Consider the following 26,156-nt stretch of genomic DNA (forward strand, 5'->3'; position numbering starts at 1 on the left):
TATTAATGTTATCATCTTGATTAGATTGATTGTTATAGCATTCAAAAGATTCAAGAGAAGGCATATACTTGGAAATAGAGCTCATATTATTAAAATCAAAAGAGATTACATCAAGAGAAGAATCCTTTTTGGGATCTTCAACCTTAGAACTAGAAAATAAAGACTCATTCATGGCCACAAGGCCTAGATTTCAGCTTCCCTAGAGTCTACAATAGATTCATCGTCTGATTCTTCAAACATCTTCCCTTCGCCTGTGACGATCTCCAGTTTATCGCCTTTGTGATTGATCCATTTGAAAGATTTCCTCCATCCATGCTCAAAAGTTTTGTTTGAAGGGGTGATCAACGAGGTTGGGTTAAAAGCTTCATCTTGAATGGCGTTTTGATTTGTCATTGTTGCGACATGATTTTGCTCTAGTCCAAATAGCAAGTTAAATGCTTGCCCATCATAGCACCCTAGAGTTGGGTGTTTTGATTTAACAATACTAAGATCGTCATCCAAGAAGTAGCAATCATGAAATATCTCAAATCCAGGCTTCTTGATTCCTTCCAAAACTAAGGGTTCCAAAAAGTCGTAGCATGGGTAATCTTCTCCCTCCCTAATGAATTGTCCATTAAAGGTTTGTTGATAGGATAGGAGTAAAATGACTATCCTTTTCTTATTATTGTCTCCACGTGCTTTGTTTTTGGCATCGTGAGACTCCAACTCTTCTTTGGTTGGTTTACATCCCAATCCAAAGGAGAAGCTTTTCTTTTGGATAGGAAGTAAGAGAGATTTCTTCATTCTTATTCCCAAAGGCATCCTAGGAAAGTAACAACTCTTGAGCAAGATGTTGTTTACTATCCAAGTGGAATATGGATCAAGCTTGAATGGTTTTTCCAAGTCTTCTTCCATTTCAATTGTGAATATTGGCTCCACGGCAAATCCCCACATGTCTTATTCATCATTATCATTGTTTATATCTAAGAGTGATTGATCATTTATTGCAATTTTGAGTGGAGAAGCATGTATAGTCATAGGAAGCCCTTGATAGTTTAACCTAATCATTTGATGAAGTGAGGATGGTATTGCACCAAACTCATGTATCCAAGGACGTCCAACTAAAAGGTTAAATGTAGGTTTTATGTCCATAACATGGAATTCAACCATTTTTTGAATTGGGCCTGTGGTAATTGGTAGCTTAACAGTTCCACACACCGTTCTTCTCAAATTGTCATAGGCCCTTATGCTTTGTTTTGTTGATTGGAAATTGTTTTCAAGATTAACGCCTAAGTATTTTTCCGTTCGTAATGGGCATACGTTTACAGCCGACACATTTTCTACCAAAGTTAGAGGGATATTGTATCCCTTGCATCCCACAGTTAAGTATAACGCATTGTTGTGGGTAGTGTCTTTTAAAGGCAAATCATCATTAGTGAAAACGATTGACTTGTCGGATTTCTCTCTAGTAAGCAAGCTAACGAGGTCCTGAGGGGTTGTGTCTATGCTTACAGACAAAGCCGTTAGAGCGTTCATGAGAGAATTCCTATGTTCTTTAGAAGTACTTGGGAGTTTCCAAATGCTAACATTCGCCTTTGATTGGCGAAGTTGTTTGACTAATGGATCTTCCACCTCAAGTGGAAGTGGTATTGTATTTTGTGTTTGACCTTGAGTTTGATTTTGTGTGGTCGAAGATCCATTTGGTGGTGGTGCTTGGTAGACTCGCCCAGAACGAGTTAATTGATCTATCTCATTTGGGTTACTCATAGAATTCATAAACCAACTTTCTTCTAGAGGCTTTGGATGTGCCTCCATTTCAAGATGATCCATGAGTTGTGCTTGATGCCATTGTTCATCCAAGGAGAGATTCTATAAATCTTGCGATTTCCCCAAGAAATGATCCCAATCAAGCGCTCCATTTGTTTCATTTTGCAAACAAGATGGAGGTGGGACGGCGGCATACTTAGAGACATATAAGTCTTGAAAGTCGTCGTCACATAGTCCACATACTTAATTAGTTGATCCTATGAGTATTGTGGATAGAGGTTCTCCTATAGGTGTGATATAGTCCAAAGGATTGAACGTATCACTTCCCATATGGTCTTCCTCGATGTGAAACACCCCTAAGGGGGATGCATTATTGTTAGGTTTAGGCGTGGGAATTCTCCCATCGTCTACTAAATCTTGTATGTATTTTTTGCTTTAAAACATAGCAACGTTCAGTATCGTGTCAAACGCCTCTATGTTAAGCACAATAAGCACTACCATTCCATTGAGGAAACCTCTTTTCTGGTGGAGTGGGTGGTGTTGGCCCTGTTGGGGCAAGTAAGCCTTTTTCATCTAATTTTTCTAACAATTCTTTATAGCTTACAGGAAATGGAGTAAATTTTTCCTCTTTTGTCCATCTTTTTCTAGGATCATCATATCGATTTGTGTTATTGTATTGCGTGGAAGTCGCAAATATGCCAATGAAGGATGATGCATTATCATTCCCCTTCTTTTTATTATTCTTAGGTTGATGATGATAATAAGGTTTGTTTGCTTTTTCTTTAGCAAGATTGTAGGGAATATTTCAAGCATTAACCCCTAGCTTGAACCCCACTGTGATCATACACTTAAGTACGGTGGCGTCCAAAGGGAAAGAAGATAGAGCAAAAGAGTCGCCATCATGTTTTAGAAACTTGTAAACCGTTCACAGGGTGAAGGTTACACCCCTTAACGATCCAGGAGATCGTCAACTCTAATAGGTCTGGAACCATGACTGGTAGTTCGGGGATGAAGGTACAAATCAAAGCTAAAAGAGATTGAACCTGCCCTAATAATAGGCCTCTACTTTATTCTGATCGTATTCATGTGCTCTTTCTTACTAACATGCAATCATTAGGATTAGCCCTAAACATGTTTATCTATGTAGGTTGAATATTAATGCACAAATAAATCTATTATTGGCGATCACTTGAATTATAATAAAATTAACCCTAACCAAGATTATTAATTATCTTATTAAGCATGATTACAAGTACAAATTTCCTTTAATAATCATAAAAGGCGTGATCAAGCAATAATAAAATATAATCAAGCAACATAATAATAATAATAATAATAATCATAAACAATAATAATAAAAATAATCATAATAATTATAATAAAAAATCATCATCATCATGTTAAAGCATAATAATAGCAAGATCCTAGGCATGATACTAACAATATTAATAAACCCTAGCATGTCACTAAACATATAAAATTCAAATATATAGCCCTAACATGATACTATTAGGAAAGACAAAAAAGGCATCATAGAAATCATAATTGACATTATATTCTTTACCCTAAACATGATACTAAGAACTTATTGTTGTCACCCTAAACATCAAATTAAGAAAAAACATCCTAACAACCTAAACATGATCTCTATATCATAATAACAATAAAATCAATTTAAGCACTTACTTTGATGCCTCGTATTTCTTTCTAATAACAAAATACACGCGTTAGTAACTTCAAGGAAAATAATAAACAAAACAATTAAATTAAATAATTGAAACAAAGATTAGGGACCAAACCCTCATAAATTAAAACCTTTCACGTCTAGGGCGAAGGGAACTTTGAATTATGCTAGGTGTGTCTGGTGCTAATGTATGAGGAATTGTGTTTGTAAAAGGGTTGGCTTAGAAAGAGAGAGAGAATCAAGAAATCCTTGATGAGAGTTGGTGATTTGAAAAAAGGGAGATATGACCTCTATTTATAGAGAAAAAAGAGGGTCGAAGAATAAGAAAAGAATCTGAATTCGAATCGAAATAGAACTCGATGGACAACAGTTTTTGCAAATTTTGTTTTTATCATATCTTTTGATCTAGTAGTCTAAATAAGGCATATGATATGTAGTTGGAAAGCTATTGAATTCTAATTTCCAACCCAATTAGAATCAGATTAAAATCATTTGTAAAATAAAATATATGGCCGAAATAGTAGGACGGTGTCAGTTTTTGATAGAGTTTCATATCTCATTCATATCTTTTTCGTTATAGATCGGATTTAATAATATAATATATCATTTGAAAGATAAATTCAAGATCTATCCAAACATATAAAATTTGGATAAAGATTATGAGGCACGAAAATAAAATCTGACTGTCTTTGAACATCTTTAAATTTGAATAGAATTAGGATTTAAGAAAAGAAAAGTTTTAAAAAAGAAAAGTTTTTATTTAACTCAAATTCTTTAATCTTATCTTTTCAAAAAGGATAATTAAGATCTTTTAAAAACTTATAGAAGCTTCTAATTAATACTAATTATTTTAGGAATAGGATTAGACCTTTGGACCCTCCACATGATAATTGGGCCATAGGTAAAGCCCGGTTTGGACCCAGTTTAGTATTTTGGCCATAACTTCCTCATTATTCATCGGAATTGGGCTTATAATATATCTTTGGAAAGGTCTTTTCATGCCCCATAAAACTACACCATTATTGGACCCATATCATGGACCAAAATAAACTGGAATGCATGTTTTAAAAATAGGGTAAGAAAAGAAGCATTTTCAAAAACAAAAACAAAAGATATTTTAATAAAAACATCCTCATCACTAGACTTTTCACACTTTCTCTTTGTTTAATAATCAAATGACGTAAAAGGTATTCATCACTGGGTTTGGCTTTAGGGAGACACATTTGGGTGTCTACAGAAGCCCCCACTTTGACTGAGTTTGGAAAAACGCAAGTTTTGAAAACAAAAGTCAAAGTATTGATAGGGACGGAGAATGATTCAGAACGTCCTGCGATCCTAAATCACTCTTGTAACGCCGATACCTGCAAAACTAGCGTTAGTTAAACAGATAAAAGAGTTAAGAAACGTGTATCTTGTTGTTTGTTTTGACGATCTTCCGCAATCTAGGGAACGCCGTCGATCAATGCTGCTACATCTCGAGCCTCTTTCTTGAATCATAGTGACAACCTTTCCAATCATAGCAAAAGTCATTGAAGATCGCCCATCTCGTGCTATCTTCTCAAATCTTGGTGACAACCTCCACAATCGCAATCTTCTCAAATCTTGGTGACAACCTCCACAATCTTAGCGAATGCCATCGAAGACCACCCATCTCGTGCTATCTTCTCAAATCTTGGTGACAACCTCAACAAGCTTAGCGAATGTCGTTGAAGACCGCCCATCTCGTGCTATCTTCTCAAATCTTGGTGACAACCTCCACAATCTTAGCGAATGCTGTCTAAAAATAACCTCTCTTGAAGTCATCCTTAATTGTTGCGATAATATTCCGATGAAAATCACCGGAGACCAACTCTTGTCGATCTTTAAGGCTCGCTTGAACTTTGCTTTAGTCAGTACGTCGGCGCTTCTGCTGCTTGTAAATCAGTATGTTTGTGCTTTGAACCATTACGTCGGTGCTTTTGAACCAGTATGTCGGTGCCTTTGTGATGAGCCAATGTTTAGGCGCTTTAAGCTAAGTGAGACGATCTTTCGTCTGGTCGATCACTTATTTGCGGTTGTAATCAAATCGACTACTCAATCATGTCAAATTGCTTATAGGGGCTAACTGGCGTACCAAGGAACCCGAAATTGTTGTTCTAAGAGGTTTCGAGCTCTGTCGCTGCTGAATTATCTCTGGTGCCACAATTTTGCTCTGTTGCCAGACGCTGGGATCTAGCGTCAGGCGATGAAATCTAATGCCAGACGCTGGATGTTGTCGTCTGGCGCTGAAGTCGGGTCTTCTCTATTCTGCTCTTACTGCCACTATTCATTGCTCGGTTTCGCTTCGAACTTTGAACTTGGTTGTTTCCTTTCAACAAAATCCGCTCAAATCTTTTGTAAATTAAATCTCTTCATTTCTAATTTACTAATCAATGTAACTCCTCTTATCTTGGAGGAATCTCCTGTGTCATATTCACGGTTTTTTCGAAAAAAATCCGGGAATGTCCTCGCTTGCTGAGATGTACCTGCATTTATATCTTTGACTATAGGACTTTGCTTATCTTTCTTTAGGGTTGACCTAAGACTTAGCGTTGCTTGACTCATTGACTTGACATGACTCAAGGTATAAACTTGACTCGATGTGATTGACTCGAGGTTGACTCGACTCAAAGTGTTTGACACATATGTTAGACTCAAACCAAGGTGATATGACACGACATGACTCAATGTGTACATGACTCGTGTGTGCATTGTAATGTGATCGTGCGACTCGAAAATGCAAAAAAGCAAAAATTTTCCGTCATTTTTGTGGAGGTACCAATTTTCTCTCGAAAAAGAAAGACGCGAAAAAAGAATCAAAGTTTTCGAATGCATGTTGAATGAGCTTAGTCAAATGTTGTTTTATACTATCTCTCAAGGTTAAAGGATTAATTCTTCCTAGGCTATCTCAATTATTGACTCAATGATGAAAGTATTTGGGTAACTTAAGCACGGAGGCTAAGCACTTCGTACTTTGTGATGCAATGATGATTGATGTTGATATGACAAGGCATGCTTCAGCGTTGTATTAAGATTTCATGACAAAGGGTTCCTACGGGAAGTATATTTGGTCATGTATCTGTGCAGTGTGTGAAAGTGACACTAAAGTTAAGCCACAAAGGCTAAGTGTGTGGAGAAAATATTATTTTTAGAAGAGTCAAATAATGGTGACTCTTAGGCTAGGTAGGCCAACAATGTAGGGATCAAGCCCCCAAGTCTAGCTCTAAATAAATAGGGATGAGCATAGGAGATCCCTTGATATGATCATGATGTGTGAATGTGAATGTGAATGCATTTTTATTACGGTCGCACCTCGATGTGAGGTTGCCTACGTATCCGTTAGGAATCAGGTCGAACGTAGCTCTAGCCGAACCTCGCACAAGTGTGTGAATACCTCAAAAAGGTATTTTTAAGGGTTGTAATGTGTTTAGGCTAAAGGTTATAGAAGAAAGGGATAAAGGCTCAAGACCCTAGATAAGCCCCCAAGGTGTGCAACCTTGCTTTTGAATCTTTATACTTTTATGCTTGAGGCTTTTAACTCTTTTTTAGCTCTCTTTTATCTTTTTTCTTTAGCATCTATTTTATTTTTATAAGTGTGGGAAATCCCGATCATGTGGTCTATCACTCACTTGGCATTCATGTTTCTCAGGCACGGTACCGAGCACTCGATAAGAGACGCAATCTAAGACGTGTTCATATCAAAGACATTGGAACACTTGCCCTTTTGTACACTTTTATTTATTATTTTTTTTGCTATTTTAATCTTTTGAAGTCACTCAAGATTTTTTTGAAAATTGCATAAGTTGCACACAATCCCATCCCAATGTCAGGTAAATATGGGTTGAAAAATGAAAGGTCTATCGTTAGACGAGGCTCAAAGTGGTTTATCAAAAAAGGATTGCATATTTGAAGGATGAAAGGTGATATGATGTGGCTACAAGGGGTGCCTCAAATCATTGGTATACCTTGTGCTTAGTTTGACATGGATTTATTATTTTTTTTTTTAATGCAATGTAATGAAATGATCATATGCAGGAAAATAAATGCTCATTTTATTAAAAGGAAAAAAAGAAAGAATGTACAAAATTAATCCAAGGGGAAAAAAGGTGCCTATTGTAGACACCCATTTGTGTCTCCCCAAAACCAAACCCAGTGATAAGTACCTTTCGCATCGAATCATAATCGAATGAAGTGAAAGTGTGGAAAGTCTACTGTTGCGGATAGTTTTAATTTCTTTTCTCTTCTCTCTGTTTTTTAAAACTTATTTTAAGAAAACAGCCAATCCAGTTTGGTTGGTCCATGATATGGGTCCAATAGTAGTGTAGTTGGATAGGGCTTGACAAGAGCTTTCCAACGATATATTATAAGCCCAATTCCGATGAATATTGAGGAAGTTATGGCCAAATTACTGAACTGCGCCCGGTTTGAGCCTTATATGCGGCCCATTGATCTAGGGGAGGGCCTAATATAGATTTATCATTCCTAATGCAATTAGTAATGGTTTTAGTCTTCTAGATTCTTCTAGAAGGTTCTTTTCATTCTTTATTCAATTAGCATTGATAAATTGACTTTTGTTGACTTTTCAGAGTTTTAATTAAAATCAAAGAATGTTATTTTGAGGAAGATACGATTTTATCCTCCGGTACGGCAATTTCTATCTGATTTTAAGAAAACGTGTGAATTTCTAAATCAGCGCCAAACGCCAGATGTAGCGCCTGGCGCCACGCTTGGCGCCTAGCGCTAGCATTGGCGTCGGGCGCTAATGTTGGCATCTGGCGCCAATAGCCAGCATTGGCGCTAATTAGTTTTTATGTGCGCCAGAACTCTGTTTTGATATTTTATCTTTTTGGCTGATTTTCTCTATAAATAACGTGCTAAAAACTCCGTTTTCGATAACCAGTTTTCATCAACAACCAATTTTCATTCATCTACAATCTACCAACTCTCATTAAGATTCTCTTGATTACTCTTTCTCTTATTTTCTCTCTCTTTTCTAAACTAGCCTTTTACATACAAAATTCCGCATTCATTAGATCTAGATACACCTATCCTTATTCAAAGTTGCCTTCACCCTAGACGTGAAAGGTTTAATTTCTGAGGGTTTGGACCCAAATCTCTCTTTCAATTATTTAATTTAATTGTTTTAATTATTATTTTCCTTGAAGTTACTAATGTGTGTATTTTGTTATTAGAAAGAGGTAAAAGGTATCCAAGTAAGTGCTTTAATGGTTTTATTGATGTTATGATATAGAAATCATGCTTAGATTGTTATTTTGATTCCTAGTATCATGTTAGATGCTTGATGTTTTGGATGACAACAATGATTCCTAGTGTTATGTTTAGGAAAAAGGTTATAATATCAAATTTTCTTATTATGATTCCTGCAATGCTTCCTGTTTCTTCCTAATATTTATGATTGTTAGTATCATTTTAGGGTTAAAGTTTTGATTTTTATTGTTTAGTGACATGCTAGGGTTTGTTATTAATCTTGTTAGTGTCATGCCTAGGATCTTGCTATTATTATGCTTTGACATGATTCATGATTATTTTTTATAATTTTATAATTATTGTTATTATTTTGATGTTGCATGATATATTATTTATTGTTATTGCTTGACCACACCTTTTATGCATGTTTAAAGGGAATTGGTACTTGTAATCACGCTTAATTAGATAATTAATAATCTTGTTTAGGGTTAAATATGGTTATAATTCAAGTGATCGCCAATCATAGTTTATTTGTACAATAATATTCAACCAACATAGATTAAACAGGTTTAGGGTTAATCCTATTGATTGCATGTTAGTCAGAAAGCGCACATGAATACGATAAAAATAAAGTAGAGGCCTATTATTAGGGCAGGTTCAATCTCTTTTAGGTTGGATTTGTACCTTCATCCCCGAACCCTATTTGGTTCAAGACCTTGTGGAGTTGACGATCTCTTGGATCGTTAAGGGGTGTAACCTTCACCTCGTGAACGGTTTACAAGTTCCTAAAAAGCTTGTTGGCGACTCTTTTGCTCTATCTTCTTTCCGTTTGGACGCCACCGTACTCTAGTGTATGATCACAGTGGGGTTCAAGCTAGGGGATTAACAATTGAAATATTTCCTACACCTATGCTAGACTTATTGGGGAAAGGGTAAATAAAAAAGAAATAGAAAAAGAGGTCAGGAAATCTTGTCGTTGAAGCTCGCCTCTTGTCTTGTGTTGTTTGCTTTATCATCACTCGCTTTTCTTGTTAACTGTAGGCATGGGAATCTTGTTATTATCAATCAAATGTTGGATAGCCTCCTTTAGCTTCCAACAGCCCTCAGTACCATGACCCCTACCTTGATGGTACTTGCAGTGTTCATCTGGATTCCAACTAGGCATTATCTTTTCAGGTGCGGGATCTTGAATAGGTCCAATGGGAGTAATGAGTCCTTTGGCATGGAGTCGATCGAAGGCAGTATCGTAGCTCATCCCAATGGGGGTGAAGTCTTTCCTTAGTTGCTTCTTAGATCCTTGGTTATCCATGGCTAAAACTTCACTGAGATCAAAGGTACTAACATTATTACTAGAGTGGGCATTTTCGGAAGAAGAAGGATTGTCATTCTTCTTTCCTTTCCAGCCACCGTGGTTACTATTGTTAGTAGCTTTTTACTTTGCGAAGTCGTCTCCAATCTCGATTCCGATGTCATAAATGGCCTTGAAAGTATTCAAGTTGTGTTGATATTTTAAGTGCTTTGAATACTTTTCTAGTAAGTTCTTGATAAACATCCTCACAGATTCTTTTTCGGAGGGCACCTCAATCATCTTAGCGGAAGTTTCCCTCCACTTATTGAAGAAAGAAGTAAAGCCTTCATTCTCTTTTTGTCTTAGCACCTCGAGCTGTCTATAATCGGTTTTGACTTGAATATTACATTTATATCTATTAATGAAAGCGTTTACAATAGCATCCCAAGTAGAGGTCTTCTCTTTGTCAAGGGAGAAGAACCATTGTTGGAAAACGGATTCAAGAGATAAAGAAAGCAAGGAATGAAAGACTTTCTTATCAATCCCCCTAATGTTCATTATAGTTTCAAAGGCCCTTAAGTGATGGTAAGGATTATTTGTTGCCTTGAATTTTGGGATGTCGTTGGCATTGAACTTATGCGGAAGAAGTTCTTTGTCCACCAAGACCCCTTGTGAACTAATGCCTTGAAACTTGTAATCACTAGATAGCTTGCACAAGCTTTCTTGCATAAAGTCCATTTGTTGTTGCTTCACAGGGTCATTGATTTTGAGAGCTAAAGCCTTCAACGCCTCAGTCACGTCAGTCAATTGACTCGTAATTTAAGTTCATTAACTTCCTCTTGAGTTTCCATTATCTTTTTAGCTTTCCTCTTTTGACGAATCGGTTTATCAAAAAGTAAGACTTTAATAAAGAGGTTGTCCTTGATTAATCGCCCTTCTCTCCTCGACCATGTACTGTGGAAAAGGAATTTGGGGATATTCATTTTTAATTATTTGACTCAAACTCTATTCAACATGCAATGGATGGAGGAAGTGAAGAAATATGATGTAGATGGAGGGATATGAAGAATTAGGAATGGAATGTACCCCCAACTCAAATGACGGAAACAACCGACTCATGCATGAACCTAAGACATGGTCGTGGTGACATATATAAAGTGTGTGCTAACGCTAGTGAGTGTAGGGGATATGTGAAGACTCGTTTCATGACCACGTAGCTAGACTATGTGACTAGAATCAAGCAAAGACTAAGTTAAGACCTCACATATATGCATTAAACTGGACAGGTTGTAATATTTTAGTCATAACTTTTAATCTGTGACTCTTATTGGGATGAAACCAGCGCCAAATTAAAGATAAAACTCGGGGCTACAGATCCATAGGCTGTACGACTCGTAGTTCTTCCTAGAACTCCAGCTATGAACAAAACAAGTTGACGCTTGTGCAATATACGGGAATAAAAATCCGGGTTGACTTAAAGAGACTATGACTCGATTTAAGGTATATTTTTTAGCTCAAATTAATTAATTAAATAATTAAACAAAGTCCTTTAGTCATTAATTAGTTTATTTAGGCTTAATCACAAGTCAAACAAACGGTTAGCTTAGTCACGTAATAACTATGCACAAGTAGTCACAACATGATTCAATGAGTTTGCAACCTAACCATGGCTCTAGTTCTCTAAAGTTCGGGATATGGGTTGGTCAAAGAGGGTCCATGGTTAATTGTCCAGATGCACCACGCGGAAGCCTAATCGTGAAGGGTTGGCCCGAGTGGATGGGACAACGCGAGTTAAGAAAAACTCGCTTCCATGGTTTGGTGAATTCAACCTTCTCGGATGTACCCTTTGTTGCTCAGAGCATTCAATCAGGTAGATGGAGCATGAATTCCCAGACGGTTATGTCCATATGTAAAACACATATGGGTTTCAGAAAATTGAGAAAAACTCAATCAGGAAGTAGGTATTGGAAGAACTTGGCGCCAGCAAACAGAGTCCAGCGCCACCTTTTGGCTTTAGCGCCTGGGGCGCTAACGTCAAATCGTTGGCGCTAGATTTTGTTCCCTGACGCTAGTTCCTACATGCCTCAGCAGCTTTCTGTGCTCGATAAAATTTTGTAGTTTCGCGCGGCATTATTTCTATCCTAGTTGTGAAAGATATTCCTCAAATTTCCTACGTGAAACAATACTATGTTTTTAACTCATTACGGATGGTCTTTCCAATGAGATCTTTTTTATGCATATGACAATAATGTTAATCAAAATTACGCACATGAAATACTTAGAACTTTTTGAGTCTCATCCACTCATTCTAAATCATTGCCGAAATAAATTTAAGGAATTAAAATAGAAATCCTCCCCAGTGGAGTCTCCAAATTCTGTAGGGAATATTTCAAGCATTAACCCCTAACTTGAACCCAACTATGTTCTCATCTCTGATTCGAGAGACTCTAACTAGGAGCATCACTAATCAAGCTCAATCGACAATTGCAATTCCTATGAGAAAAACATAAGTAAATTTGAGTAATTAATTATTAGTTATCCACCCTTAATCGGGACTGAACTAAATAGAGCTTAAATGAATATTTTATGAGAGAAGAAAATTAGGAATTGAACTGAACTTAACTAGAATTAAGCTATGAAACATATCAGAATTTACACAAATGGTGGACATAACGGCTTGTCAGCGATCGGGTGGTGTCCAAAGGGAAAGAAGATAGAGCAAAAGAGTCGCCAACAAGTTTTAGGAACTTGTAAACCGTTCACAGGGTGAAGGTTACACCCCTTAACGATCCAGGAGATCTTCAACTCCAATAGGTCTAGAACCATGACTGGTAGTTCGGGGATGAAGGTACAAATCCAACCTAAAAGAGATTGAACCTGCCCTAATAATAGGCCTCTACTTTATTATGATCGTATTCATGTGCGCTTTCTTAGTAACATGCAATCATTAGGATTAACCCTAAACATGTTCATCTATGTTGGTTGAATATTAATGCACAAATAAATCTATTATTGGCGATCACTTGAATCATAATCAAATTAACCCTAAACAAGATTATTAATTTTCTTATTAAGCGTGATTACAAGTACAAATTCCCTTTAACAAGCATAAAAGGCGTGATCAAGAAATAATAAAATATAATCAAGCAACATAATAATAATAATAATAATAATAATCATAAACAATAATAATAAAAATAATCATAATAATTATAATAAAAAATCATCATCATCATTTTAAAGCATAATAATAGCAAGATCCTAGGCATGATACTAACAAGATTAATAATAAACTCTAGCATGTCACTAAACATATAAAAATCAAATATATAGCCCTAACATGATACTATTAGGAAAGACAATAAAAGGCATCATAGAAATCATAATTGACAATATATTCTTTACCCTAAACATGATACTAAGAACTTATTGTTGTCACCCTAAACATCAAATTAAGAAAAAACATCCTAACATAATACTATGAATCAACATAATAACCTAAACATGATCTCTGTATCATAATATCAATTTAAGCACTTACTTGGATGCCTCGTATCTCTTTCTAATAACAAAATACACGCGTTAGTAATTTCAAGGAAAATAATAAACAAAACAATTAAATTAAATAATTGAAATAAAGATTAGGGACCAAACCCTCAAAAATTAAAACCTTTCACGTCTAGGGCGAAGGCAACTTTGAGTTATGCTAGGTGTGTCTAGTGCTAATGTATGAGGAATTGTGTTTGTAAAAGAGTTGGCCTAGAAAGGGAGAGAGAATCAAGAAATCCTTGATGAGAGTTGGTGATTTGAAAAAGGGGAGATATGACCTCTATTTATAGAGAAAAAAGAGGGTCGAAAAATAAGAAAAGAATTCGAATTCGAATCGAAATAGAACTCGATAGACAACAGTTTTTGCGGGTTTTGTTTTTATCATATCTTTTGATCTAGAAGTCCAAATAAGGCATATGATATGTCGTTGAAAAGCTCCTGAAGTCTACTTTCTAACCCAATTAGAATCAGATTAAAATCATTTGTAAATAAAAATATATGGCCTAAATAGTAGGACGGTGTCAGTTTTGGATAGAGTTTCATATCTCATTCATATCTTTTTCGTTATAGATCGGATTGAATATAATAATATATCATTGGAAAGATAATTTCAAGATCTATACAAACATATAAAATTTTGATAAATATTATGAGGCACAAAAATAAAATCTTAATGTCTTTGAACATCTTTAAATTCGAATAGAATTAGGATTTAAGAAAGGAAAGTATTAAAAAAGAAAAGTTTTTATTTAAGTCAAATCCTTTAATCTTATCTTTTCAAAAAGGATAATTAAGATCTTTTAAAAACTTATAGAAGCTTCTAATTAATCCTAATTAGTTTAGGAATAGGATTAGACCTTAGGACCCTCCACATGATCATTGGGTCGTAGGTAAAACCTGGTTTGGACCCAGTTTAGTATTATGGCCTTTACTTCCTCATTATTCATCGGAATTGGGCATATAATATATTGTTGGAAAGGTCTTTTCAAGCCCCATACAAATACACCATTATTGGACCCATATCATGGACTAAAATAAATTGGAATGCACGTTTTTCAAAAATAGGGTAAGAAAAGAAGAATTTCAAAAACAGAAAGAAAAGATATTTTAATAAAAACATCCTCATCACTAGACTTTTCACACTTTCGCTTTGTTCGATAATCAAATGACGTGAAAGGTATTCATCACTGGGTTTGGTTTTGAGGAGACACATTTGGGTGTCTACAAAGATCATCTTCAATCCTAGTACCCACAGAATAGACCTTTTGAAAAGTGTCTAGACTAAGGTAACGTAGATGTTTGTTGTACTTTTCATGATAGTTGTCAATGAATTTTTGTACTAACTCGAGTTCAGGAGGCCTTTGGGAAAGGTGGGCTGCCTTTTCTCGCCAACCTTCATCGTCGCCTTGCTTAAGCATCTCAAATTCACGTAAAGTTGACTTGAACTCTACGTTAGTCTCGTATTGGGTGATGAAAGCCGAAACTACATCTTCCCATGTTGCTTTAAATTTTGGATCTAGCCCATGGTACCACTCTCTCGCGGTTGGGTCTAGTGATAAAGGGAAAGTCAAAGCATAAAGCTTACGATCAACTCCCTTTAGTGATATAGTGCCAGTAAAACACATTAAGTGATTTTATGGATTATGGTCACCTTAAATATTAGCAAGTCCATAGCTACGAACTTTTCTAGTAAAGCAATTCCTTGGGGAGGAGCAAAATTTTCTGCGTCAAAGTACTTGTTCCTCATTGTAGAACGAAGAACTAACTTCTCCAACGACTTTTCTTTGATGGATAGTTTCTCCATCTTTTCTTGTAAGGCTAACGCTTCAACTTTTTTCGTTTCACCATTTTCCATCTTCTTAATTCTTTTCTACTAGGCCTCTTGAGCCTTTTCCTCTCTCATACGAAGAATCTCTTGTTGAAGTTCTTCGACGGTTGTCATTGTTGTTGGACTAGGATTAGTTATCAAAGGAAAGTGGTTTGAAAGGGATTGATCTTTGGGTGGTAAACGTAGAATGCGAGTGCCCGGGGGTCTTCTTTCCCAAGATTGAAAACTGGCCCTAAAGGAGTACGAAAGGATAAGTAAATCGATACCTTGCTTTTGAAAGGAAAAAAAAAAGAAAAAAGACGCAAAATATACTCAAACGGATAACATCGCCCTTAACAATTCTTCAATGAAGATATTGTTCGGACGAGTCAATTTTTTTTTTAAGAAATCAAAACTGACTCTTCCAGTGGGGGCACGCGAGTTACACAGTTGCGCGCGGCTGTCGTGCGGAACAAAGTAACTTGCGCAAGGAGGGGTCGCTCAACTTCTTGAGTTGCGCGCGCCACCTGCTCGTAATTTTTTTTTTTTAATTCGAGCGTTTTTTTTTATTCAATTTTTTTTGCTCGACTCTTTTTTTTTCTCTTTTTTTTTTGTTATCCTTTGAATATGATGCTAAATCACGAAGAAACAACTTCGTAATTAGGAACCTAGACCAAACTAAAAAATAAAAAGAAGACTATCCTAACACGTTGCACATAGTCACATAATCACATAAGCATGTCATAAGTGTTGGGGTTTGGTGAGTCCGACTCACCGCGGAAACAAACCCAAAAACAAGACCGCACTCGCAATAAATAAAACCATAAACATAATTAAATTAATCACAAGATTAAGATAAGCTAATTACCTTTGACGCGTGCTTCGCTCCAAAATGAGCTCTTACTTGAAAGCTTCAAGTCCCGCTCACACGGAGACCTCCAATGAAGTCCACCCGCACCAACAAAACCGACTAGGTCCAATGTCTTGGGGTTAGCCAGACCCGACCAATAAAACCCGCGTAATTATATTGAGTTCAAAGGTTTTCACTAATTGTGATGCCTTTTTCAACTCTTACTCAAGCATCATTCCCAATGCCCATACTTGGGTATTTATAGGAAATGATGGGAGTATCATTTACTCTCCCATCAATGTGGGATAGTATGATTTTTCCATTTTATTTTAAAGCTAAAATAAAATTAATAATCAAGCTAGTAATAAATCAACAAGTGGCAAGCTCATGTGAGTGGTTAGATGAGGACCACTTGGAGAAGGGGGGGACCAAACTTGCTCCCCACTCCCTCTCCCATAACCGTCCACCTCACTCCACACACACTCAAGGACCACAAGCCACATGGCACCCACCCTTGGGCACCAAGGCAGCCAAGGTGGGCTGCCATGTGCTGCTGTCGGTGGCAGCCACGCCCAGCAAGCCCAGCAGGCCCAGCACTCGCATGCGGGCTTCCAGGCGCTGCTGGCCAGCAAGCCCAGCATGCTTGTGCGGGCTGCTGCTGGCCTTGTGCCTTGGCCAGCGCTGCTAGGCATCAAGCAATGGCCTAGCCATGCTGCTGCTAGCTGTGGCAAGCTGGCACGCCTAGCATGCTAGCTGCTGCAGCTTGTTGCGGCATGGCTTGCTAGCCATTGCGCGCACAAGGCTGTGCCTAGCATGCTAGCACGCACTAGGCAGCGCCTAGCCTTGCGATGCTAGCATGGGTGCGCTAGCACGCACCAGCCAGCCTAGGCTCGGCTTGGTGCGCATGCTAGCCACCATGCTAGGCCATACGCCCTTAGCACTCGGTTTGCTTGGGCATTCCGATGCTAGGGGTATTTTGGTCTTTTATTGATTTATTACTATTTCTCGTCTCGTCTTTCACTATTTTTCGACTCGACTTTCGACGCTCGGTTCCGACGCTCTAAGCTCGAATTTCCGACGTCAAAATAAATATTATTCGGACGACTCATTAATTCCTTCCGAATTAATTCGTCGGTTCGGTTTGTTGAATGCTTGGGTGTGACCCGAAGGGTTCAGTCAAGATTAAGCTGTAATATTAATTATTCATTAATATTACTGATCGGAAGCGGCCTCCACCCAGGCATTCCGATCACTTGACCTCACTGAATATATTAGCTTTCTAATAATTCTGAACCCACTAACGGAATAGAACACTTGTTCGAAGGACACCATTCCTTTCAATCTCCCACTTGTCCTTCCGGACAAGTGCGCATTTTGTGTACAGCCTTTTTCCTATGTCGCTTAATGTCTCTTCATGAACTATAAGGTAAGATTTATTTTGTCATCCTTATTACGTCCAGAAGTGTTTCCCGATTCCGAGTCCGACTGTCAATAAACAGATGATTTCTAAAATCCATCCGAGCACGGCCATGCATTTTACAGTCTCGCTCTACGAGAGGCCTTGTATACAACAAAGACATCTTCCCTATTTTAGTAGGGGGACATTCCCAGTCTTGTAATGTAGCTCCTCTTACTGAGGGGACCTAGTCGCCCGAGTGTTGCCGTTATAATCCCCTATTACGGCAGAGGTTTGACAACATCAAAGCAAACTAGTACTCAAACAAGAGAACTCACAATACTCATGGTCGAGGAAATAGGTTCCGATAGCCATAATGAGAAGTATAATTATGACAAATTTTTTAATTTCTTAAAGTATTCTCATAGGTCGATCCAGCATGGTTCTAAACCAATACCTGTGCAAATGATTTATGACAATCATGTCCTTGTAGCACATGAAACGGTGCTATAAATCAAACTACACACTAATCTCAATCGGTCATTAATTGTCCATCGTTTAAATGACCTTGATTAGGGATAATTTTCGATTATAATATTCAATGTTCACTTAATAGGTGTTTCCTTACCAAGACTGGTCTTGATACCCTATTTTGAATATTCTCAGAATCGAATGGACTCATTATTTAATCCTAAACCGCAATTAAATAGCATAACGGAGTAATAAAATATTGCATGAAATTTTATATTACTCCAAAACATGAATGATTTTCCTTAGCGTCTTACATTAATTTTTCTCAAAATTAACTAAAACACTAAACAAGGAAATCAAAGCCAGTCTCCTACATGCTTGATTCCCATTGCCTGAACGTGCTTGTTGTGCATCACTTGAGGCAAAGGTTTAGTAAGTGGATCGGCTACATTGTCATCCGTTCCAACTTTGCAAATTCTGATTTCACCCTCTGATTTCCATTCTCGAATCATGTGAAATCGCCGCTTGACATGTTTGACCTTCTGATGTTCCCTAGGCTCTCTGGCCTGAGCAATAGCTCCATTGTTGTCACAATAGAGGGCTATTGGACCCTTTATAGAGGGTACAACATCAAGTTCACCAACGAACTTACGAATCCAAACAGCCTCCTTAGTTGCTTCAGCAGCTGCTAAGTATTCGGCTTCAGTTGTAGAATCTGCAGTTGTACTCTGCTTTGCGCTCTTCCAACTAAACGCCCCTCCATTTAGACAGAACACATATCCAGATTGCGATTTGAAATCGTCTCTGTCTGTCTGGAAGCTTGCATCGGTATAACCTTCCACAACTAAATCCTCTGCACCACCATACACCAGGAATTTATCCTTGTTCCTTTTCAGGTACTTTAGGATATTTTTTGCCGCAGTCCAATGCGCCTCTCCTGGGTCTGATTGGTAACGGCTCGTAGCACTCAAGGCATACGATACATCTGGCCTAGTACATATCATGGCATACATGATCGATCCAATAAGCGAAGCATATGGAATCTGATTCATTCTTACCCGCTCATCAAGTGTCTGTGGACACTGCTTCTTGCTTAGGGTTATGCCATGTGACATTGGCAGGTGACCTCTCTTGGCCTCCTCCATGCCAAATCGAGCAAGTACCTTATCAATATAAGTACTCTGACTCAATCCAATCATCCTTTTCGATCTATCCCTATAGATCTTGATGCCTAGTATGTACTGAGCCTCTCCCAAGTCTTTCATTGAGAAGCACTTTCCAAGCCAGCCCTTTACAGACTCTAACAACGGAATGTTGTTTCCAATGAGCAATATGTCATCGACATATAAGACTAGAAAGGCGATGCCACTCCCACTAACCTTCTTGTAAACACAAGATTCATCTGGATTCTTGATAAAACCAAACTTACTGATGGCTTCATCGAATCGCAGATTCCAACTTCTGCTTGCTTGCTTTAGTCCATAAATGGACTTCTTAAGCTTACAAACTTTCCTAGCATTGTTTTGGTCGACAAAACCTTCAGGCTGTGTCATATACACAGTTTCTTCCAAATAACCATTAAGGAAGGCAGTTTTGACGTCCATCTACCATATTTCATAATTGTAATATGCAGCAATTGCTAGGAGGATCCGAACGGATTTAAGCATTGCGACTGGTGAAAAGGTTTCATCGTAATCAATACCATGAACTTGTCTGTAACCTTTTGCCACCAATCTAGCTTTGTAAATGAATACATTTCCATCTTTGTCGGTTTTCAACTTGAAAATCCACTTACATCCGATAGGTGTATAACCTTTGGGTAAGTCAACCAAGTCCCAGACTTGATTTTCAAACATGGAATCCATTTCAGATCTCATGGCCTCTTGCCATTTAGCAGAGTCGGTGCTTGCCATCGCTTGCTTGTAGGTTGCCGGATCATCTCCATCCATAATCAGGATGTCTTGATTCTCGGTTAATATTAAACCAAGATATCTATCAGGTTGAGATCTCGGCCTCTGAGACCTACGTAGGGTAATGGATTGAGCATTTGCATTGTCGGTTCGACTTTGCACATTTTGATCATTTTGACCTGCGTCAACAGATGCTGTTTGAGCACTTTGACTGTCATTATGATTTTGTTGCTCATCCTCACGAACTTCGTCGAGTTCGATTTTCCTCCCACTTGTCATTTTGGAAAGGTGCTCCTTCTCCAAAAAGACACCATCGCGAGCAAAAAACACTTTGTTCTCTGATTTGTTGTAGAAGTAATGCCCTTTGGTTTCTTTTGGGTAGCCCACAAAGTAAACCTTGTCAGATTTGGGATAAAGTTTGTCAGAAATCAATTTCTTGACATATGCTTCGCATCCCCATATCTTTAGAAAAGATAACCTAGGAGGTTTCTTCGTCCATAATTCATATGGAGTCTTTTCTACAGCTTTTGATGGAGCACGGTTCAGTGTTAGTGCCGCAGTTAGAAGTGTGTGTCCCTAGAAAGAGATAGGAAGATCACTAAGACCCATTGTTGATCGTACCATGTCTAACAAGGTTCGATTTCTCCTTTCGGATACTCCGTTCCATTGTGGAGTTCCTGGAGGTGTCAATTCTAAAAGTATACCCTTTTATTTCAGATGGTCATCGAATTCTTGGCTCAAGTATTCACCACCTCGATCCGATCGAAAGGCTTTGATTTTCTTGCCAAGCTGATTTTCAACTTCACTCTGAAATTCTTTGAACTTTTCAAATGATTCAGATTTATGCGACATGAGGTAGACATAATCATATCTACTATATTCGTCTGTGAAAGTGATGAAATATCGATGTCCATTTCTTGTGGTTGAGCTCATTGGTCCACATACATCGGTATGTATAAGACCCAATAAGTCACTTGCCCTTTCTCCCAACTTGGAGAATGGTTGTTTAATCATCTTGCCTAATAGACATCCCTCGCAATTCTCAAACAATTCTAAATCGAAAGAGTCAAGAACACCTTCTTGTAGAAGTTTCTTGATGCGTTTGATGTTGATGTGGCTAAGATGACAATGCCACAAGTAAGTCTGATTTGACTCTATGGTCTTAGCTCTTTTGGTATCATTATAAACAATTTCTCCAAAGACACAAACGTGTCATTCCATAAATATAAAAGATGATATGTCTTGTGATCAAGTTCAAAATGACGTCCAACGCCACAAGATCAAAATATGGTAGATAAAACTAAACAAGTTTTAAATCTAGACAAAATATGAGATTACAAGCTTTCTTTGAAAGATTATCTTCTTCTTCCACTTGTGTACTCATATCCACTTGAAAAGCACCGCTCACTTTGTTCCTGAAACAGGAGCATATAGTGAGCCAATTTTCCGGTATCTAATACCTTATAAATGGCTTATGTTCAAGTGTAAAGATGATACCTGAGATTGAGGTTACTTTTCTTTTCGCCTCATCTTCTAGATACATGCTACATTCTCTTTTGTAGTGTCCGGGTCTACTACAATAGAAGCAGCGCATCTTAGCTTTGTTCTTGAACTCCTTCTTCTTTGGTCTCAGAGCAACCTTAGCCTTCTTGCAAGAATAGGTTTTCTGGAGCTCTTGAACAACTTCCATCAAGGACAGTTTGTTCCGCTTGGCCGTAAGTCGCATCTTTAATGCAACATACCCCGAATGGAGTGAGCTTAGTAGCATGAGAGCCGCTTGCTCATCGTCCACTGGTCTGCCAATTAGCTCCAGATGGGTGAATAGCCTTGTCATGTTGAGCACATGAGCTTGAAGTGGCATCCCGGGTCTAAGTCTTGCATTATAGACCTTAGCCCATACTTCTTATCTCTCTTTCGTGAGACACCCATCTTGCGGTGGCTTGATCCTCATGTTCGAGAGTGACCTAGTCACATCTTCCACAAGTCCATCATAGTTGCCTCTGGTACTTTTGGTGACTCTCAAATTGACTACATCTTCTAGAGCTTTGAGCATCATGTCCGGAAAATAGTTGGAGAACTTCCCCTTCCATTGTACCGGGATGGAGTTTGCCATGAGTCTGGAAACTCTTTTACAATCCACACTCCATACCTCATGTGCCTCATCACTCATAATCCCCTTTGAGTAGAAACTCGGGATTTGAGTGTCCAGAATGTGCTCTAGGTAGCAATTTCGGAGGGTCTTTCGGAGTTCCTCTTCCCATTCCTTAATGTTTACCAAGTTCAGAGAAATTGGCAACTTTTCGGGCAATTCCGGGAGCATAAGGTCGTTGACATTAGTTGAAGACATGATTCTACAATTGAAAGAATTTGAAATAAAAAACCATTCATTATACTTAAATAAGATTGAATTCATGCATTTTAATCAAACTTATTTAAAACGTCTTATTCACACATTAAAGATTGTCCCCATTTTAGGTGAGAATAAGTCGATTCCAAGATCCAAAGAAACAAAGAGTGGTTAAGCATGCTTTAGCTTGTCTTAACACTCAATCTCCTAAGGTAAGCAACGCTTTGCTAATGGCTCCAAGCCACTCTTGGTTGAATAAATCGTCGCATCCAATGCTCTCTAAACAATTTATTCACTTTGCCACGACATGTTAGGACTCCATCACTCATATCGTTGAGTATAACCAAAACCACCTTGCATACCCGGTATGCCTTACGTTCCTTGGAGAAGTAGTGATGCCTCGCTTTGGCGTAGCCCACCACTACCCTCGTTCGGTTGGTAAGTGTGTTTTGGAATGGCAAGTTTTACTCAATATTTTAGGGACCTAGGGTTTCTATGTTGGTTGATTTAAGTGAACTTAATTAATCATCTCAACATTCGAAATCCTAAACATGCATCTAACATATAATTCATATATATATAAACATAAATATATATCGAAAACATAAATAGAGATGCATTTGGAAACTAGCATGACCCCTTGAGATCTTCAAGTCTTCAAAAGGTCTTCATTTGCAACTTCATGGCTTTGTCTTCTAAGAACCCCGTCTTCAAGACTTGACCAAAATATTACAATTGCTAGTATCTATGATTAAGACTAATCTAAATATTAAGGTACAAAAATACTCAACGGTTCGCAGACCGTATTTAGTTTTACAAAAATACATCACGGATCACAGTCCGTATTTTCTATCCTAATCGGGCCCCACTAGTTGCCATTTCATAAAACCTGTGAGAGAATTTTACATTCCATTCATCCATTCACTATCTGTGAATGGCCCATGCATTTTACAACGATAAACAAGTAACAATGCATAAAACGCGCGAGAACTGGTAACTAATCTAGGTGGTTAATCCAATTAACACGCCTAATTAAACTAGTCAAAGTTGTTTTAACCGGTTATGGAAATAACTTAGAGACGCTCCCACTAAATTCCGCATCCAACTTAACTAATCCAATTAATTAAGTCGGTGAACCCAAATATTTGCCAAAATTAATTTTGCAAATGTCGCTCAAAACCCGAGGCCGAGCCTCCAAAAATTTTAATTAAATAAACAAAATAATTAAAATAATTAAAACGACAATTTAAGCAAAATTCGTATTCAAAAATGTCTAAGTGCCTAGCACTAAGACTTGGAGTCCAAAAATTACCTTTACTTACATATTAAGCAACGCTAAAATTAACTTTAAAATAGCATCGCCTTAATAACCCGGGGTTATTGTGCCAATTATGGGATTGTACGTACCGTACAACAAGCACGTAGTATGCCCATGCGCACCCCCGCAACACCAAGCATGCATGTGGGCTTCTTGTGCTCGCATGCGCTACGCCCAGCCAAGCCAAGCGTAGCAGCACGCACAGCGCGCACAACATTATGCTGCTGTTGCGCCATGCTGCTGCTTGCTGCTGGCTGGCGCGCTATGCTGCTGGCAGCGAGCAGCAGCCCACGCCCTTCCTCGCACACACACACGCACAGCACCAAGCACCTAAGAACGAAGTGCCCAGCAGCCTCGGCAGCCACATATGGGTTGCGTGAGCAGCCCAGCTGGCCGAGAGCTAGCTCGGGGCTCTTAGGCCTCGTGTTGCTTGCTAATGCTTCGAAAATTATTGATTTTGTGTGTGACATTATAAATCAATTCTAAATTAATTTTAGAATCAATTTTGAGGAAAAATGAAAAATAACAAGTCCAACTTAAATAATTCATCCAAATGCAATTAACCAAATTTATTTCCAAGAACCATTCTTTAATAAAATTGGTTTAACTTGGTGTAATAAAATAAATTAGGGCAATTCTCACTATTAATTTAATCACTTTAAATTAATCTTGAGATTTTGACAAAATAAAAGGGAGTTGGAAAAATGAACATAAGTTCAATAAAGACTCCAACTTTAATACTTGTGACTCCATGAAAAAATTATATCTTCCAATATGAAGATAAACCAATTTCAATCACAAGTTTTAAACTTTATGATTCCAATCAACTAAAAAATGATTAAATCAACAAAGTTTAACCAAAATTCATGGAATTTAGTAACTCAAAGTTTCAATCACTTATCATAAATAAAGATTGAATCTTTAGTACTTGGAAGCAACAAAGAACAACTATTTCACACTTAATGCAATTAATTTGCAATTATGTGAAAAAATAAAACCAAACTTTCAAGCACCAATTACTACCAAGTAATCATGCTTAAAGTGGTCTAAAATTGCATATAAATAAAGGAAAGAACCAAATTCATAACCACCATAAATATGCAATCAATTTTCAAGGTTAGAAAGACTTAAAATTTTTCGTCAAAACGAAAAATCCCTCGAAAAATGCATTTCTGGTCGTTTTTTGGCTAAAAACCGAGTCCTGAAAGGGTAAAACCATTTCCAGAACGCCTTTTCCACCCAAAATTCACTATTTTGGGTCGAAATCTGGGTTCGAGAGCTGAAGACAGCTCTAATACGAGGTAAAAATTGGAAAAACGAGTTACTAATCTAATTAGCAACTTAAAACCAGAAAAATTAAACCATAAAAACACCTTGAAAATATTATGATTTTAAAAATAAACGAGCGAGGCTCCAATACCGCTGTTGGGGTTTGGTGAGTCCGACTCACCGCGGAAACAAACCCAAAAACAAGACCGCACTCGCAATAAATAAAACCATAAACATAATTAAATTAATCACAAGATTAAGATAAGCTAATTACCTTTGACGCGTGCTTCGCTCCAAAATGAGCTCTTACTTGAAAGCTTCAAGTCCCGCTCACACGGAGACCTCCAACGAAGTCCACCCGCACCAACAAAACCGACTAGGTCCAATGTCTTGGGGTTAGCAAGACCCGACCAATAAAACCCGAGTAATTATATTGAGTTCAAAGGTTTTCATTAATTGTGATGCCTTTTTCAACTCTTACTCAAGCATCATTCCCAATGCCCATACTTGGGTATTTATAGGAAATGATGGGAGTATCATTTACTCTCCCATCAATGTGGGATAGTATGATTTTTCCATTTTATTTTAAAGCTAAAATAAAATTAATAATCAAGCTAGTAATAAATCAACAAGTGGCAAGCTTATGTGAGTGGTTAGATGATGACCACTTGGAGAAGGGGGGGACCAAACTTGCTCCCCACTCCCTCTCCCATAACCGGCCACCTCACTCCACACACACTCAAGGACCACAAGCCACATGGCACCCACCCTTGGGCACCAAGGCAGCCAAGGTGGGCTGCCATGTGCTGCTGTCCGTGGCAGCCACGCCCAGCAAGCCCAGCAGGCCCAGCACTCGCATGCGGGCTGTCAGGCGTTGCTAGCCAGCAAGCCCAGCATGCTTGTGCGGGCTGCTGCTGGCCTTGTGCCTTGGCCAGCGCTGCTAGGCAGCAAGCAATGGCCTAGCCATGCTGCTGCTAGCTGTGGCGAGCTGGCACGCCTAGCGTGCTAGCTGCTGCAGCTTGTTGCGGCATGGCTTGCTAGCCATTGCGCGCACAAAGCTGTGCCTAGCATGCTAGCACGCACTAGGCAGCGCCTAGCCTTGCGATGCTAGCATGGGTGCGCTAGCACGCACCAGCCAGCCTAGGCTCGGCTTGGTGCGCATGCTAGCCACCATGCTAGGCCATACGCCCTTAGCACTCGGTTTGCTTGGGCATTCCAATGCTAGGGGTATTTTGGTCTTTTGTTGATTTATTACTATTTCTCGTCTCGTCTTTCACTATTTTTCGACTCGACTT

The sequence above is a fragment of the Chenopodium album genome, chromosome 8 (genome assembly GCF_948465745.1).
Source record: "Chenopodium album chromosome 8, dcCheAlbu1.1, whole genome shotgun sequence".
Classification (NCBI taxonomy): domain Eukaryota; kingdom Viridiplantae; phylum Streptophyta; class Magnoliopsida; order Caryophyllales; family Amaranthaceae; genus Chenopodium; species Chenopodium album.